The 16,257-nt window shown below is 36.7% G+C and overlaps 1 long non-coding RNA gene across 1 annotated transcript; it reads right to left on the bottom strand.

Annotated features, from left to right (window-relative positions):
* Nucleotides 1-14,257: 14,257 nt before the first annotated feature.
* LOC128286515 (uncharacterized) lies at nt 14,258-14,913 on the bottom strand. The gene is made up of 2 exons (XR_008277099.1): nt 14,755-14,913; nt 14,258-14,559 (listed from the first exon to the last, which is right to left on the bottom strand). It is a non-coding gene; the product is annotated as an uncharacterized LOC128286515 (long non-coding RNA).
* Nucleotides 14,914-16,257: the final 1,344 nt, after the last annotated feature.

Genomic DNA, 16,257 nt, shown 5'->3' with positions numbered 1-16,257 from the left:
GGTAGCGTTTTCTCTCTAGCCATTTCAACCCCCAGCCAACTCGATTGCTTTTCTCTGAGTCCATGTAACTCGGGTTTCTCGGGATAAAAAAAAATCTCTTTTTACCCCGTCCTATCCCCTAATTCAATATCCTATTTTTTTTTATTTTCTCTTGCGTGTTGAAATTTTCGGATTTAAAGATTTATTTCTCTCTCGCTTTTTTGTTTGGGTTCATGGTGTTGTCATGGAGCTTGATAACCTTCAAATTTCACCAATTGTGTGAGTATGGCACCATCACCTAAGAAACTAAGATCGCTTTGCAACTCGGAGTCCAAGTTGGCAGTGATTATACCGCCTTGGGTTGAAGTGTAACTAAGGTTTCAAGGTTACAATAGTTATGCTGTCAAAGGATGGGGCATAATTGGGGCCTAGTTGACGGTGGTTATGCGGGCACGACAACGAGTCTCTCCTTGTAAGAGGGGCATGCTTTATAAAACCCATACAGAAGTGCAAGGAAGAAAAACACAGGGGCCTTCCAGTATAATCAAGTAATTCGTGTTGTTCATATCTACCAAAGGCAGTGACCCTGTTAGTAAAACCTGGTACACCCTAATTATGTCATAGGTTATAATAACAGGGTCACTGCCTTTGGTGGACATGGATAAAATGAAATACTTGACTATACTAAAACGCCATTGTGTTTTTCTTCCTCATACTTTTGTTTGGGTTTTATAAAGTATCATTCTCTGACGAGGAAAAACTTGTTGTCGTGCCCGCATAACCACTGCCAACTGAGGCCCCACTAATGCTCCATCCTTTGACAACATAACCTTTGTAAACTTGAAGTCCTAGTTACACTTCAACCTTCATGTGACAGCCTTAAAACGACCCTAGTCGAAATGTGGTTTCGGGACCACAAAACCAAGGCATAAAAATAATTTAATATTTATTTTATTGCCTATAATGTGTGTTAACTCATGTGTGATATTTTTTATGCTTTGATTTAGAATTATAGATGTGAATTTCACTAGAAAGGACCTAGTAATAAACTTTGAAAGTATGAGGGAAATGTGTGATGACTAATTAAAGGATGCATGCAAAACAATGGACTTGCATGTCAAATTTCCCCATAGCTAGTGGCCGGCCATGACAAGGATTTATGGGCAAAAATCATGTCATGAAACATGTTTGGTAAATGGGTTATGATGGAAAGAATAAAATAAGGGTTATGGAATAAACAATTAATGTTAGTAGATGAGAAACAAAAAAAAGTGTCCATCTTCCTCCATAGCTTGGCCGAATGTCCTAAAGGAAGAAAGAAAAATTTTGTTCATCTCTTTTCACTCTCTTGTTGGCCGAAAATACTAAGGTTAAGGAAGGAGTTTTGCTTCATACTTGGTTTGGAAGAGGATTAGGAAGAGGTTGGCTAAACTTGCATCAAGATTAAGGTATGTTTGAGGTTCATGCATGTTTTTAGTTGCTAGCTTAATGTTCTTGTTAGCCCATGGTTCAAATCCTTGTTATGTCATGGGAATGAAATTCGCCAAAGTGAATGTGGTGTTAATGCCATTGCATGTTAAATAACAAGCTTGAAAGTGATACATGTGATGGAGGATTGAAGATTCTTAGATTTTCTTTTAGCATTTTTTTGAATGAGATACTAAGTTCTTTGTTTCACCATGACCAAATTGAAATGGTGTGGTGTTGTGGTATTCGCCATGATATATCCATAAGTATAATTCATGCATGTTGCATGGTAAGTAAGATTTAAGCTTTGGAAATGTGTATATATTTGGATATAAGCCACTTGAGAATTCGCCCTTGCACCTACATGAATATATGTTTGCACATGATGGATTGGTATGACATATATACTAATTCAAAGTGTATATTTGCTTGTGATGATGTGTTGATTATGAAGTAAATAAGAGATGTGCAATGAATTACGATATGTAATGTGTTAGTAGTAAAATGTATGCTGTTTTTTTTTGTGTGGTATTAAGTGTATATTCGCCACATGAGGGGTAATTAGTGTGCATGCATTCGGTTTGAGGCAAGCATATTGATGCCTATTCTTGGCTTAGAAAATTCGCTAAGAGGAATATTAACTAATGTGTTGAGTTCGATTTATGATTTCGTACATATACAACTTTGATGCCTAATGTATATAAGGGCCAAGTACTTTGAACTTCACGTTGATGTTTGAATGTATTGAATTGCTTGTTGTGATGTAAAAATGTGCATGACCATTGTGTATTTGAGCTAAAGGATGGCCATATGACCATTTACACTCCTTGTCATATTCGGCCATAAGCTATCATGATGAGATTTTAATAAGTTAAATTTGTGTAAATTAGCTCAAGAGCAAAGGGGAGCTAAATCCGATAAAGGGAAGGAAAAAGTAGTTGAATAGCCGTCGAAATCGCTCGACAACATCCAAAGTAAGCCTTCGAGTGATGACCCTACTTGAATTATATCAAAATTATGCTCCTTGTTTGTGTGGCCATTGAGCCGAAATAGTAAAGGTTGATAGATATTTTGTGTTAGAGCTTTAGTAACGAAAACGAACTATGGACGTGTCTTGAATATTGATATATATGTAAGTGAACATTGGAAATATATCCGGCTAAGACCGAAGGCATTCGTATGAAGTTGATATATCCGGCTAAGACCGAAGGCATTAAATGCGAGTTGATATATCCGGCTAAGACCAAGGCATTCGTGCGAGTTGATATATCCGGGCTAAGACCAAGGCCTTTGTGCAAGTCACCAAATCCGGGTTATGACCAAGGCAATCGTCTTGAGTCGCTATATCCGGTTAAATCCGAAAGTATGTGATTCGAAGTGAGCAATCTTGCTGTGAAAATTTCAGCTTATACACTTGTGAAAATTCCAGCAATGAGGTATGTTTGTATGTGCTTGTACTAATTGAATTCTTACAAGTAAGTATGCGCTAAGTTGATAAACGAGCTACCGCCTTGGGCTAAGTTGTTCTTTTGTGTATGAACATAAGGGTCGGTGATGTGAAATAAGTATGAGTATGGGAATGTGAATTAGTAAAGTGGTTTAATTAGCCATGTGAATAAAATACCTTAGTCAAAGCTGATTTCATTGCTTGAGACTTACTAAGCATTAAAATGCTTACCCGTTGCTTTGGCTCTCTGTTTTATAGGTTTATTTCGTTAGCTATCGGATTCGGGATCAAAGAAGTCGAAGTCATCCACACTATCGAAGCCCCATTTTGGTACAAATTTTGGTTGAACTTTGAAATGGCATGTATAGGACCATCCTTTGTTGAAGGTCATGTACCTTCCGGTTTGTGTAAACTTGGATAGCCATGCGAAAATGGCTTATATCGTTTTAGCATAGAACTATAATCGTTTGTATGTTGACCCTTATGAGGTATGGAATTATTTTGAAACGATTAGCCATTGGAATGGTTAATCATGATCACGCTTTGTGCTATGTATGTAAAAAGGGCCAATTGAATCATGGAAAGTATGAAATAGGTAAAGCCTACTAAAGGCAGATGCTGACAGCAGCAGTGACGTGGATGTGAAAAATCACTAAAAATAGTAGGAATGGTATTAAATAGCAAATAAATTATGTAAGTGTACCTTGATGAATCTACTTTCATATGGAAGAAACGAAATGGTCATATGAGTTATAAGTTAACAGATTTTAAAGTTCTTGTGAAATAGGGCCAGAACGGTTTCTGGATCCCCTGTTCCAACTTTGGAAAATCATTGTAAATTAACCAGAGATAATTAGGAGTCATTCCATATATGTGTAGATTCCTCTCTGAGTCTAGTTTCTATAGAAACAAACGGCATTAGTATTGAAGCCCTGTACAGGAGATATCCAATTCGTAACGCACAAAGGTCAGTGTAGTCGATCCCTACAACAGGCGAGACTTTAACTAATAAACTGTACTAATTGGCTCGACCAAAATTCTAGAAAAAATATGTAGATGGACATATGAGTCTAGATTCAGGAAAAATTTACGGAACTGATTTTCGAGTTGTAAAACTCAAGTTATGAATTTTAGAGCGACTAGTACTCAGATTGGCAGCTTGTCTGAAAATTGTCAATAAGTGGGTTGAAGTCTGTTAACACCTCGCGTTCGACTCGTGACGGTCTCGGGTTCGGGTGTTACAATTTTATTGGTATCAGAGCTACGGTTTAGTCGATTCTAGGACTACCGTAATGCGTTTGGGTCTAGCTATACATGCCATTTTATGTGATTATATGATAGTGTGGTGATTTACGACGTTTGAACTTGTGTTTATTTATAGTAATGGATCCGATCCCAACCGAAAGCGATAGCTGATGATGTGGAGAGTGTGGCGCTGCTCCGCACAAGGGACAGCGCGGCGGACTCTCAACCTGTTGCTAGCAATCCGAATGACGAGGCTAGACAAGCCTTTTATAGCGTGATGAATGATTGGTTCAACCAATACATTCGAACTAATACTACTGTTCCACAACCTCCATTCCCAACAAACACACCCCGCACCTACAATGCCTCCGGTAATTGACCAAATAAGGTCGAATAAGCCCCAGTTGATAGAATCCGAAAACATGGGGCTACTGAATTTAAAGCTACGGATAGTGATGATGCCGAGCAAGTCGAATTTTGGTTGGACAACACGATCCGGTACTCGATGAGCTATCTTGTACACCGATGAATGCCTAAAGTGTACCATCTCCTTGCTACGTGATTACGCCTACTATTGGTGGAGTACTCGACTTCTGTTGTGCCCATGAACAAGTAACTTGGGAGTTCTTCCAAACCGAGTTTCGGAAAAAGTATATCGATCGAGATTTATGGACCAAAAGCGAAAGGAATTTCTCGAACTTAAACAAGGTTCCATGTCGGTTCACGACTATGAACGAAAATTCGTGAGGCTTAGCCGACACGCACGAGAATGCATTTCTTGAAGCTGTGATGTGTAAACGCTCGAAGATGGATGAATGATGAGATAAAGCGTATGTTGGCATTTTGGAAATCGAGAGTTTGTGACTCTCGTCGCGGCGATGCAAAGCCGAGGAGTTTAGTATGGAGAAAAGGAAAGCGGAAGCGGGAGCAAGGGAGTTTCAGTAAGAGGTATTCGGGAAGCCCTTCCAACATCATCAAAGAAACTTAGAGATGGCTTAGGCCGATCTAGAGACGCCGGGCTTTTCTAGACGAGATCGCGATCGACCCCTGTGACCACACGAATCACTTGATCTTGATGAGTGGGAATGATCGACGAGAGAGGACGGAGTGCGATATTGTGGCAAATGGCATTTGGAAGTCAGAGATTCCGTGACCGCTCTGTTACAAGTGTGGATCAGTTGACCACTTCATTAAAGATTGCGAGGTTGTGCGAGCAGAATGTAGATCGGAGTGGGAAACCGGTACTACCACCGCTCGAGGTAGACCATCTGGAAATACGGGCAAGGCTAGTGGTGGTCGAGAGGATCTAGAGATCTTGCGACCAGATCCGAGGCTCGCGCTCCAGCTAGGACTTATGCTATCTGGCACGCGAGGATGCCTCCTCGCCAGACGTTATTACGGGTACTTTCACTCTCTTTGATACTAATGTGATTGCTTTGATTGACCCTGGTTCTACTCATTCTTATATATGCGAAACCTTAGCATCCAGTAAGACTTTACCTATTGAGTCTACTGAGTTCGTAATTCGGGTGTCAAATCCTTTGGGTCGTTATGTGCTGGTCGACAAAGTGTGTAAGAAATGCCCCCTAGTAATTCGAGGTACCTGTTTTCCGGCAGACTTGATGCTTTTGCCGTTCGATGAATTTGATGTTATTCTTGGGTTGGATTGGTTGACCGTGCATGATGCGGTTGTGAATTGCAAAAGCAAGACTATTGATTTGAGATGCGCAAACAACGAGATGATCCGAGTTGAGTCTACGAACTTGAAGGGGTTGCCAGCTGTAATATCATCAATGTTGGCCCAGAAATATGTAAGAAAAGGGTGTGAAGCATACCTTGCGTATATACTTGATGATAAGGAGTTAGGAATAGAACCCAAATCATGCGGTGGTTTGTGAATACCGGACGTTTTCCGAAGAATTGCGGGTTTGCCACTGTTCGGGAGATAGAGTTTGGCATTGAGCTTGTACAGGACCACACCGATTTCGATAGCTCCATATCGTATGGCACCAACGGAATTAAAGGAGTTGAAAGCTCGGTTGCAAGAGTTGATGGATAGAGGTTTTGCTCGCCTGAGTTTTTCACCTTGGGTGCACCGGTGTTGTTTGTGAAAAGAAGGACGGAACCATGAGGTTGTGCATCGACTATCGTCGACTTAATAAAGTGACAATAAAGAACAAGTATCCGTTACCACGTATCGATGATTTGTTCGATCAACTGAAGGAGCCTCGGTGTTCTCAAAAATAGATTTGAGATCGGGCTATTATCGATTCATGAATCCGAGATTCGGACATACCCAAAACCGCCTTGAGCGAGATATGGTCACTACGAGTTCTTAGTGATGCCGTTTGGGCTCACTAATGCCCTGCGGTATTTATGGATTTGATGAATCGGATCTTGAGATCATATTTGGATCGGTTCGTAGTTGTGTTCATCGACGACATCTTGGTCTATTCAAGAGATGAGACCGAACATGCGGAGCACCGAGATTAGTGTTGCAAATTTTACGGGATAAGCGGTTATATGCTAAGTTTAGCAAGTGTGAGTTACGGTTAAGAGAGGTTAGCTTCTTGGGTCACGTGGTATCTCGCATCGGGTATTCGAGTCGACCCAAGCAAAATTTCAGCCATACTCAACTGAAACCTCCAAGAAATATTCTCGAGGTTCGAGCTTTTTGGGACTTGGTTACTACCGACGGTTTGTAAAAGGATTCTCGATGATAGCCACACCCATGACGTAAACCGCTTGAGAAAGATGTCAAGTTTGAATGGACGGAAAAGTGTCGAAAAGTTTTGACCAATTGAAAACTCATTTGTGGAAGCTCAAGTACTAGTCTGCCGAATCGGCAAAGAGTTTGTCATCTATAGTGACGCCTCCCTACTTGGGTTAGGTTGCGTATTGATGCAAGAAGGTCGAGTTGTGGCCTATCGCGTCGAGACAATTAAAGCCACATGAGAAAATTTATCCGACCCATGATCTCGAATTGGTCGCCATCGTATTCGCCTTAAAGATATGGCGACATTACTTATTTGGTGAGAAGTGCCATGTATTCGGATCACAAAAGTCTCAAATATTTGATGACTCAAAGAGACTTAAATCTGCGACAAAGACGTTGGCTCGAGTGTTAAAGGATTATGAGCTGGTCATTGACTATCACCGGAAAGGCTAATGTGGTTGCGGATGCCTTAAGCCGAAATCCTTTGTTTGCTTCTGACGATGAATGTACACTTGTCTATCCTACCCGACAATGTGTTAGTAGCGAATTAAAGGCCAAACCATTGTTGACTCATCAAATTCGTGAAGCTCGGAAAATTGATGAGGAGTTGCGTGCAAAAGCAGTGAGTGTGTTACGAACAAGGAATCGGAGTTTCAAATTGATGATGACGATTGTTTGAGGTTCGAAGTCGTTTGTGTGTTCCAAAGAATTGAACTTATTTCGATAATTCGAGCGAAGCTCATTGTAGCCGAATGGCAATCCACCCGGGAGTCGAAGATGTACAATGAGTTGAAACGTCGGTTTTGGTGGCATGGTATGAAACGAGACATCTCGACTTTGTTGCAAGATGTTTAATATGTCAACAAGTGAAAGCGGAGCATCAAGTGCCTTGAGGTTACTTGACCGATCACGATACCCGAGTGGAAATGGGATCGAGTCACAATGGACTTTGTGTCCGGATTGCCGTTGTCAACAAGTAAGAAGGATGCAATTTGGGTTATTATTGATAGATCGACTAAGTCGGCTCACTTTATCCACGTGCGTATGGATTTTCATTGGATAAACTAGCTGAATTGTACGTTTCTCAGTTGTGAGATTACACGGGTACCGATTTACATTGTGTCGGATAGAGATCCGAGGTTCACCTCGCGATTTTGGAAGAAATTACAAGAAGCATTGGGCACCAAGTTGCATTTCAGACCGCCTTTCACCCCAAACCGATGGTCAATCCGAGCGTATAATTCGGATACTTGAGGATATGTTGAGATGTTGCATCCTCGAGTTCGATGGTTCGTGGGAGCGGTACCTACCTTTGATTGAATTCGCACAACAATAGTTTTCAATCAAGTATTAAGATGGCGCCTTACGAGGCTTTGTACGGGCGTAAATGCCGTACACCATTGTTTTGGACCGAGCTCGGTGAGAACAAAATTTTGGAGTGGATTTGATTAAAGATGCTGAGCAGAAAGTAAAAGTAATCCGTGAAAATCGAAGATAGCCTCCGATCGTCGAAATCGTATGCGGATTTGAAACGAAAGGACATTGAGTATCGTGGGAGATAAAGTGTTTCTTAAAGTTTCGCAGTGGAAAAGATACTCAGATTCTACCGTAAGGGCAAGTTGAGCCGAGATTCATTGGGCGTCTGAAATCTCGAACGAGTTGGCCCGATTGCGTATCGTTTGATCTTGCCCCGAACTTGGAAAGATTCAACGTCTTCCATGTTTCAATGCTTGACGCTATAGATCTGATCCGTCGCACGTAATTAGTCCATCAGAGGTTGAAATTCAAGCCGATATGAGTTATGAAGAAGAACCGATTCGTATCCTAGCTCGTGAAATGAAAGAGTTGCGAAACAAAAGGGTTCCGCTAGTGAAAGTGTTATGGCTCAAACACGGATAGAAGAAGCTACTTGGGAACCCGAGAACTCTATGAAAGAGCAATATCCAAACCTATTTACCGGTAAGATTTTCGGGGACGAAAATTTCTAAAGTGGGGGAGAGTTGTGACAGCCTTAAAACGACCCTAGTCGAAATGTGGTTTCGGGACCACAAAACCAAGGCATAAAAATAATTTAATATTTATTTTATTGCCTATAATGTGTGTTAACTCATGTGTGATATTTTTATGCTTTGATTTAGAATTATAGATGTGAATTTCACTAGAAAGGACCTAGTAATAAACTTTGAAAGTATGAGGGAAATGTGTGATGACTAATTAAAGGATGCATGCAAAACAATGGACTTGCATGTCAAATTTCCCCATAGCTAGTGGCCGCCATGACAAGGATTTATGGGCAAAAATCATGTCATGAAACATGTTTGGTAAATGGGTTATGATGGAAAGAATAAAATAAGGGTTATGGAATAAACAATTAATGTTAGTAGATGAGAAACAAAAAAAAGTGTCCATCTTCCTCCATAGCTTGGCGAATGTCCTAAAGGAAGAAAGAAAAATTTTGTTCATCTCTTTTCACTCTCTTGTTGGCGAAAATACTAAGGTTAAGGAAGGAGTTTTGCTTCATACTTGGTTTGGAAGAGGATTAGGAAGAGGTTGGCTAAACTTGCATCAAGATTAAGGTATGTTTGAGGTTCATGCATGTTTTTAGTTGCTAGCTTAATGTTCTTGTTAGCCCATGGTTCAAATCCTTGTTATGTCATGGGAATGAAATTCGCCAAAGTGAATGTGGTGTTAATGCCATTGCATGTTAAATAACAAGCTTGAAAGTGATACATGTGATGGAGGATTGAAGATTCTTAGATTTTCTTTTAGCATTTTTTGAATGAGATACTAAGTTCTTTGTTTCACCATGACCAAATTGAAATGGTGTGGTGTTGTGGTATTCGCCATGATATATCCATAAGTATAATTCATGCATGTTGCATGGTAAGTAAGATTTAAGCTTTGGAAATGTGTATATATTTGGATATAAGCCACTTGAGAATTGCCCTTGCACCTACATGAATATATGTTTGCACATGATGGATTGGTATGACATATATACTAATTCAAAGTGTATATTTGCTTGTGATGATGTGTTGATTATGAAGTAAATAAGAGATGTGCAATGAATTACGATATGTAATGTGTTAGTAGTAAAATGTATGCTGTTTTTTTTTTGTGTGGTATTAAGTGTATATTCGCCACATGAGGGTAATTAGTGTGCATGCATTCGGTTTGAGGCAAGCATATTGATGCCTATTCTTGGCTTAGAAAATTCGCTAAGAGGAATATTAACTAATGTGTTGAGTTCGATTTATGATTTCGTACATATACAACTTTGATGCCTAATGTATATAAGGGCCAAGTACTTTGAACTTCACGTTGATGTTTGAATGTATTGAATTGCTTGTTGTGATGTAAAATGTGCATGACCATTGTGTATTTGAGCTAAAGGATGGCCATATGACCATTTACACTCCTTGTCATATTCGCCATAAGCTATCATGATGAGATTTTAATAAGTTAAATTTGTGTAAATTAGCTCAAGAGCAAAGGGAGCTAAATCCGATAAAGGGAAGGAAAAAGTAGTTGAATAGTCGTCGAAATCGCTCGACAACATCCAAAGTAAGCCTTCGAGTGATGACCCTACTTGAATTATATCAAAATTATGCTCCTTGTTTGTGTGGCCATTGAGCCGAAATAGTAAAGGTTGATAGATATTTTGTGTTAGAGCTTTAGTAATAAAACGAACTATGGACGTGTCTTGAATATTGATATATATGTAAGTGAACATTGGAAATATATCCGGGCTAAGACCGAAGGCATTCGATGCGAGTTGATATATCCGGGCTAAGACCGAAGGCATTCGATGCGAGTTGATATATCCGGGCTAAGACCAAGGCATTCGATGCGAGTTGATATATCCGGCTAAGACCGAAGGCCTTTGTGCAAGTCACCAAATCCGGTTATGACCGAAGGCAATCGTCTTGAGTCGCTATATCCGGTTAAATCCGAAAGTATGTGATTCGAAGTGAGCAATCTTGCTGTGAAAATTTCAGCTTATACACTTGTGAAAATTCCAGCAATGAGGTATGTTTGTATGTGCTTGTACTAATTGAATTCTTACAAGTAAGTATCGCTAAGTTGATAAACGAGCTACCGGCCTTGGGCTAAGTTGTTCTTTTGTGTATGAACATAAGGGTCGGTGATGTGAAATAAGTATGAGTATGGGAATGTGAATTAGTAAAGTGGTTTAATTAGCCATGTGAATAAAATACCTTAGTCAAAGCTGATTTCATTGCTTGAGACTTACTAAGCATTAAAATGCTTACCCGTTGCTTTGGCTCTCTGTTTTATAGGTTTATTTCGTTAGCTATCGGATTCGGGATCAAAGAAGTCGAAGTCATCCACACTATCGAAGCCCCATTTTGGTACAAATTTTGGTTGAACTTTGAAATGGCATGTATAGGACCATCCTTTGTTGAAGGTCATGTACCTTCCGGTTTGTGTAAACTTGGATAGCCATGCGAAAATGGCTTATATCGTTTTAGCATAGAACTATAATCGTTTGTATGTTGACCCTTATGAGGTATGGAATTATTTTGAAACGATTAGCCATTGGAATGGTTAATCATGATCACGCTTTGTGCTATGTATGTAAAAAGGGCCAATTGAATCATGGAAAGTATGAAATAGGTAAAGCCTACTAAAGGCAGATGCTGACAGCAGCAGTGACGTGGATGTGAAAAATCACTAAAAATAGTAGGAATGGTATTAAATAGCAAATAAATTATGTAAGTGTACCTTGATGAATCTACTTTCATATGGAAGAAACGAAATGGTCATATGAGTTATAAGTTAACAGATTTTAAAGTTCTTGTGAAATAGGGCCAGAACGGTTTCTGGATCCCCTGTTCCAACTTTGGAAAATCATTGTAAATTAACCAGAGATAATTAGGAGTCATTCCATATATGTGTAGATTCCTCTCTGAGTCTAGTTTCTATAGAAACAAACGGCATTAGTATTGAAGCCCTGTACAGGGAGATATCCAATTCGTAACGCACAAAGGTCAGTGTAGTCGATCCCTACAACAGGCGAGACTTTAACTAATAAACTGTACTAATTGGCTCGACCAAAAATTCTAGAAAAAAATATGTAGATGGACATATGAGTCTAGATTCAGGAAAAATTTACGGAACTGATTTTCGAGTTGTAAAACTCAAGTTATGAATTTTAGAGCGACTAGTACTCAGATTGGCAGCTTGTCTGAAAATTGTCAATAAGTGGGTTGAAGTCTGTTAACACCTCGCGTTCGACTCCGGCGACGGTCTCGGGTTCGGGGTGTTACACTTCAACCGTATGATCACAATCAACTGGGACCTTGAGTTGCAACGCGATCCGGATTCCCGGGTGATGGCTCTATTCTTATATGGCAGATGAAATTTGTAGGTCACCTAGTTCTACGGCACCACCGTAAATTCAAATGTTCCTTAAAACTATAATCATGTCTATATCAAATATGAACAAAAATAAATCTACAAAACTTCTAATTTTCAACTACAAGGAAAAATATAAAAAAGTGAAAACACGTCTTACAGCGCGCGTTGTCTGACGTGGTAGTGAAAACGCACGCTGTAGGATACGTTTTCCTTTCTCACTCCAAATATAGTATAGATCATTAAATTTTTAAAAATTCAGCCTAATTTCTCAAATGATTTTTCTAGCATATTTATACAAATTAACCAAAAATAATTATCCTAATATATATTATAAATTATGTAATTTATATCATATAAAAATTAAATATTTTGTATTATATTATAATTATTAAAAAATCAAGTTCTATATATCTAGAAATTTAATAAAATAAAAATATATAATACTAGTAAAAGAAAAGTTTATATATAAAATCACTCCATATAACTAAAAATAATACAATTTTAATTAATTATGAAAATATAAACCAATCTAAAATGGAGTTAATTATTAACATATTTAAGCAAAATTTTTGAACCACACATTTCGATGTGATCGTTTCGGTGGAAGGAACATAAAATTTTTGAATCACATATTTTGTAAACTTTGAACTTGACTTGGTATGGCTTGTGACGTTATGCGTATTAAATGACTTTCTTGCGGAGGAGGTTTTAATACCGATAATTGAAACCTACTGCACCTGCCACCTTGTCTTATTTGATTCTTCCTTCTCAAATTTAAAATTTAAATTTTTATCCAACATTTAATGTGAATAAATTGTTAGTATATTTCTATTTTGATTTTATAATTTTTAAAAAAATTATAAAATAATTATAAAATTATTTAAAATTTTTATGTAAATTATTGACTGTTAAAATAATTATTGTATGACATTATTTGTTTGCACTACTTTATCAATTGAAAGTTCTATTTCTTTTACTATTTTTCAGTTTAATTTTTTCATAAAACAACTTCGATCATCATGAATTTACAAATTAAAATCTAAACAACTTTCTTCTTTGATTTTTGATACTAATCGTCAAATTACTTGAATATAAGGTATGCTCTTCTACTCATCAATGAATACTGATCCACCGTACAAATAATTAATTTGTCGCTTAGAATTTATTAGCTGAACTTAAAAAAATTTAACAACTAAATGATTTAAATAAAAACTTTCGAATAAGTCAATAATTTAAAAGAAAATTTTCAAATAATTTATGACTTTTATAACTTTTAAAATTAAATTATTAAAATCATAAATTTATTAATAATTTAACAGATTTGTGTAAATAAATATATTTTGTCTCACTTAAAATGTGTACCATTGGGGATGGTTGTTAGGCTCATTTGATCACGTTTTCAATGACATAATTCATACAAAAGAAGCATCACGCTTCTCCAATCAATGTTTAGCCGCCCTTTAAAACCTATCAATCAACATCTTTGGGAAAAAAACAAAACGGTTACGTGCAACAGTGTTGAAATATTTTATAGTTTATGCTTTTCTTAGAATAATTTGTATTAATTTTGCAAGTGTAACTTAAAAGAAATTTGGTGTTTACGGATTAATTCAAGAAAAGTTATAGACAGAAAATTTATTTCAACCAAATTATTTTAAATATATACGTTTTAGTAAAAGAATATTAATTGATGTTTTTTATTATTTGTTGTTTTCTAAAATTATATTAAAGTAACATTTTATTTTATTTTTAGAACTTAGTCGCTCATTAATATAAATATTTCAATTAGGGGCATGGTTAGAAATATATTCGAGATTAGAATTAAATTATCGTTCTTAAAAGAATGGTTAAAATGTAGTTTGATGATATTTTAACTTAAAAATTTGCAATTTTAGACTAGTATCGAAGAATGGGAATTAAATTTTAAATTTTGTGAAAGTTAAAATGAAAATTTTCTATTATGTTTTTATAATTTGTAAATGTGTTAAGCATAAATTTTTTTTATTTTCAATTTTAGACCAAGATGATAATTCATTAAAAACTTTCATTGAATAATTGTAGTCAACTAAGTTACAGGTAAAAGTAATAAACTACTAATTTGAAATTTGAAACATAACAAGTACATGGGCATCGTCTAAAAGTAAACACTTTAAACAATTAGATGGATTAGAACACACACAAAGTATATCATTAAACGAAGCTTCGCCTTGATAAGAGCGATAGCTTCCCAAACGCGTTAGAGCGTTCGCATATTTATTCCCTTTCCGGAAGACATGCATCAACACGTTAGAATTCAAAGAACGGAGGAATATCTTGCATTCATCAACTACAGGAAACAACAGAGGGTTAGAGTTAAAAGTGACTTTCATAAAATATATCACAGACATATCATCAACTTCACTCTCAAGATTCTCTATGTTCAACTATCGAGCTAAGACAAGACTATCCCTAAGTGCCTAAAGTTCAACTTCAACGCTAGTTCCTCTAGCTATATGTTGGGAAGACCCAATCATACAATTACCTTGATGGTCACAAATAATAGAGCTAGCACTTGTAGCACTTGAGTTTCCTAAAGTTGAACCTCGGTGTTTTGCTTTGCCCATCCGGAGGAAGGGGTTCCCATACAACTGGCCAGGTTCAGGAATGTCTAAAAATTTTTTCGAGGTGATATTACAATATGTTCGACAACATGAGTCATGATTCATTGAAGGAACCCCTTAGGGGGATCTAGATTTAGAAAAAAACTAGTGTGTTTCGACAAAGCCCAATTTCCCATAAAGTGAAAGCAAAGATAACAAACCAAAGGATCGAGGGATTTTGGGTCCAACTTTTGTTGTTGACATTAGCCTCAATCTAATCTTCCCAAGTACTAAAATAAGATTGTGTGAATCGACAATGGTGAAAAATAGAAGTCCGCAACTGTTGGGTAATACTACAGTTTCGAAGAAGATGGGTGATATAATGACTCATTTTTAAGTGGTGTCAGAAAATGCTATTTTGGAACCTCATTTCCATAAATCAAGTCCATAAGGAAGAAATATAAAGATTAACGAAACTACCATGAAAATATATTGAAGATTGATTAAGCAATTTAACCAAGAAAATAGATAATTAAAGTTTAGGGACTAAATTGTAAAGTCTAATCGCTATAGATTTTTAATTTAGAAAATGCTTGAAGGCCTAGATAGCAATTATCTAAAGGGCCAAATTGGTTATTTAACCATTATTTAACATGAAATGGATAATGATGATGGTTGATTCCACTTAGATTAACTAATATTTACAATATGTATAATAATGCTTAAACTAACTAATTAAACAAAGTTAATTAAACTTTAATTAAGGTATATATATGTTAGTTAGTGGAATGAAAGATGAAAAGTAGTCTCATCTCATTTATTCCATCTTCCACCATTGAAGAAAGAAAGAAAGGAAACAAGTTTTTTTTTCCAAGTATTCGGGCAAGCAAGTGAACAAGGTAACCAAGTTATTTTCTTAAAATTTTTATAGATTTATGGTAATGAGAGTTTGATTTATCTAGCCCATGTATCAAATTTTCAATTGTTAAGTTTTTATCAAGTTTCCATTAGAGAGAAATTGATGAATTAGACTAGAAATTGAAGAGATTATCAGATAGTGAACTTAAATGATGTTAAGGATTAAATTAGAAATAATAACTTTAAAAAATTAGGGACTAAATTAAATAAATTGAAAACTATCATGAGCTTATATTGTAGATGAAAAGTAAAGGGTCCTTAATGAAAGAATATGAAATTAGATTTTGAGCTGATGTTAGTATCGAAAAATATGCGTATCCCGAGTATAAGGACTAAATTGAATAAAATGCAAAACATATTGGCTATGTATTTGGATGGGAATTGGATGAAAATTGATTTTATTATTATTATTAAATTATTGAACGTAGCTAAAAACGACATGGGGCCATTCAAGATAAATGAAAGGCGAGAGTTCTAGACGAGTAACAATTTATACTTTTATGATTTGAGTGTATATATATATATAC

The sequence above is a fragment of the Gossypium arboreum genome, chromosome 13, assembly GCF_025698485.1.
Source record: "Gossypium arboreum isolate Shixiya-1 chromosome 13, ASM2569848v2, whole genome shotgun sequence".
In the NCBI taxonomy this organism is placed as follows: Eukaryota; Viridiplantae; Streptophyta; class Magnoliopsida; order Malvales; family Malvaceae; genus Gossypium; species Gossypium arboreum.
This window is presented reverse-complemented; position numbering and strand designations above follow the sequence as displayed.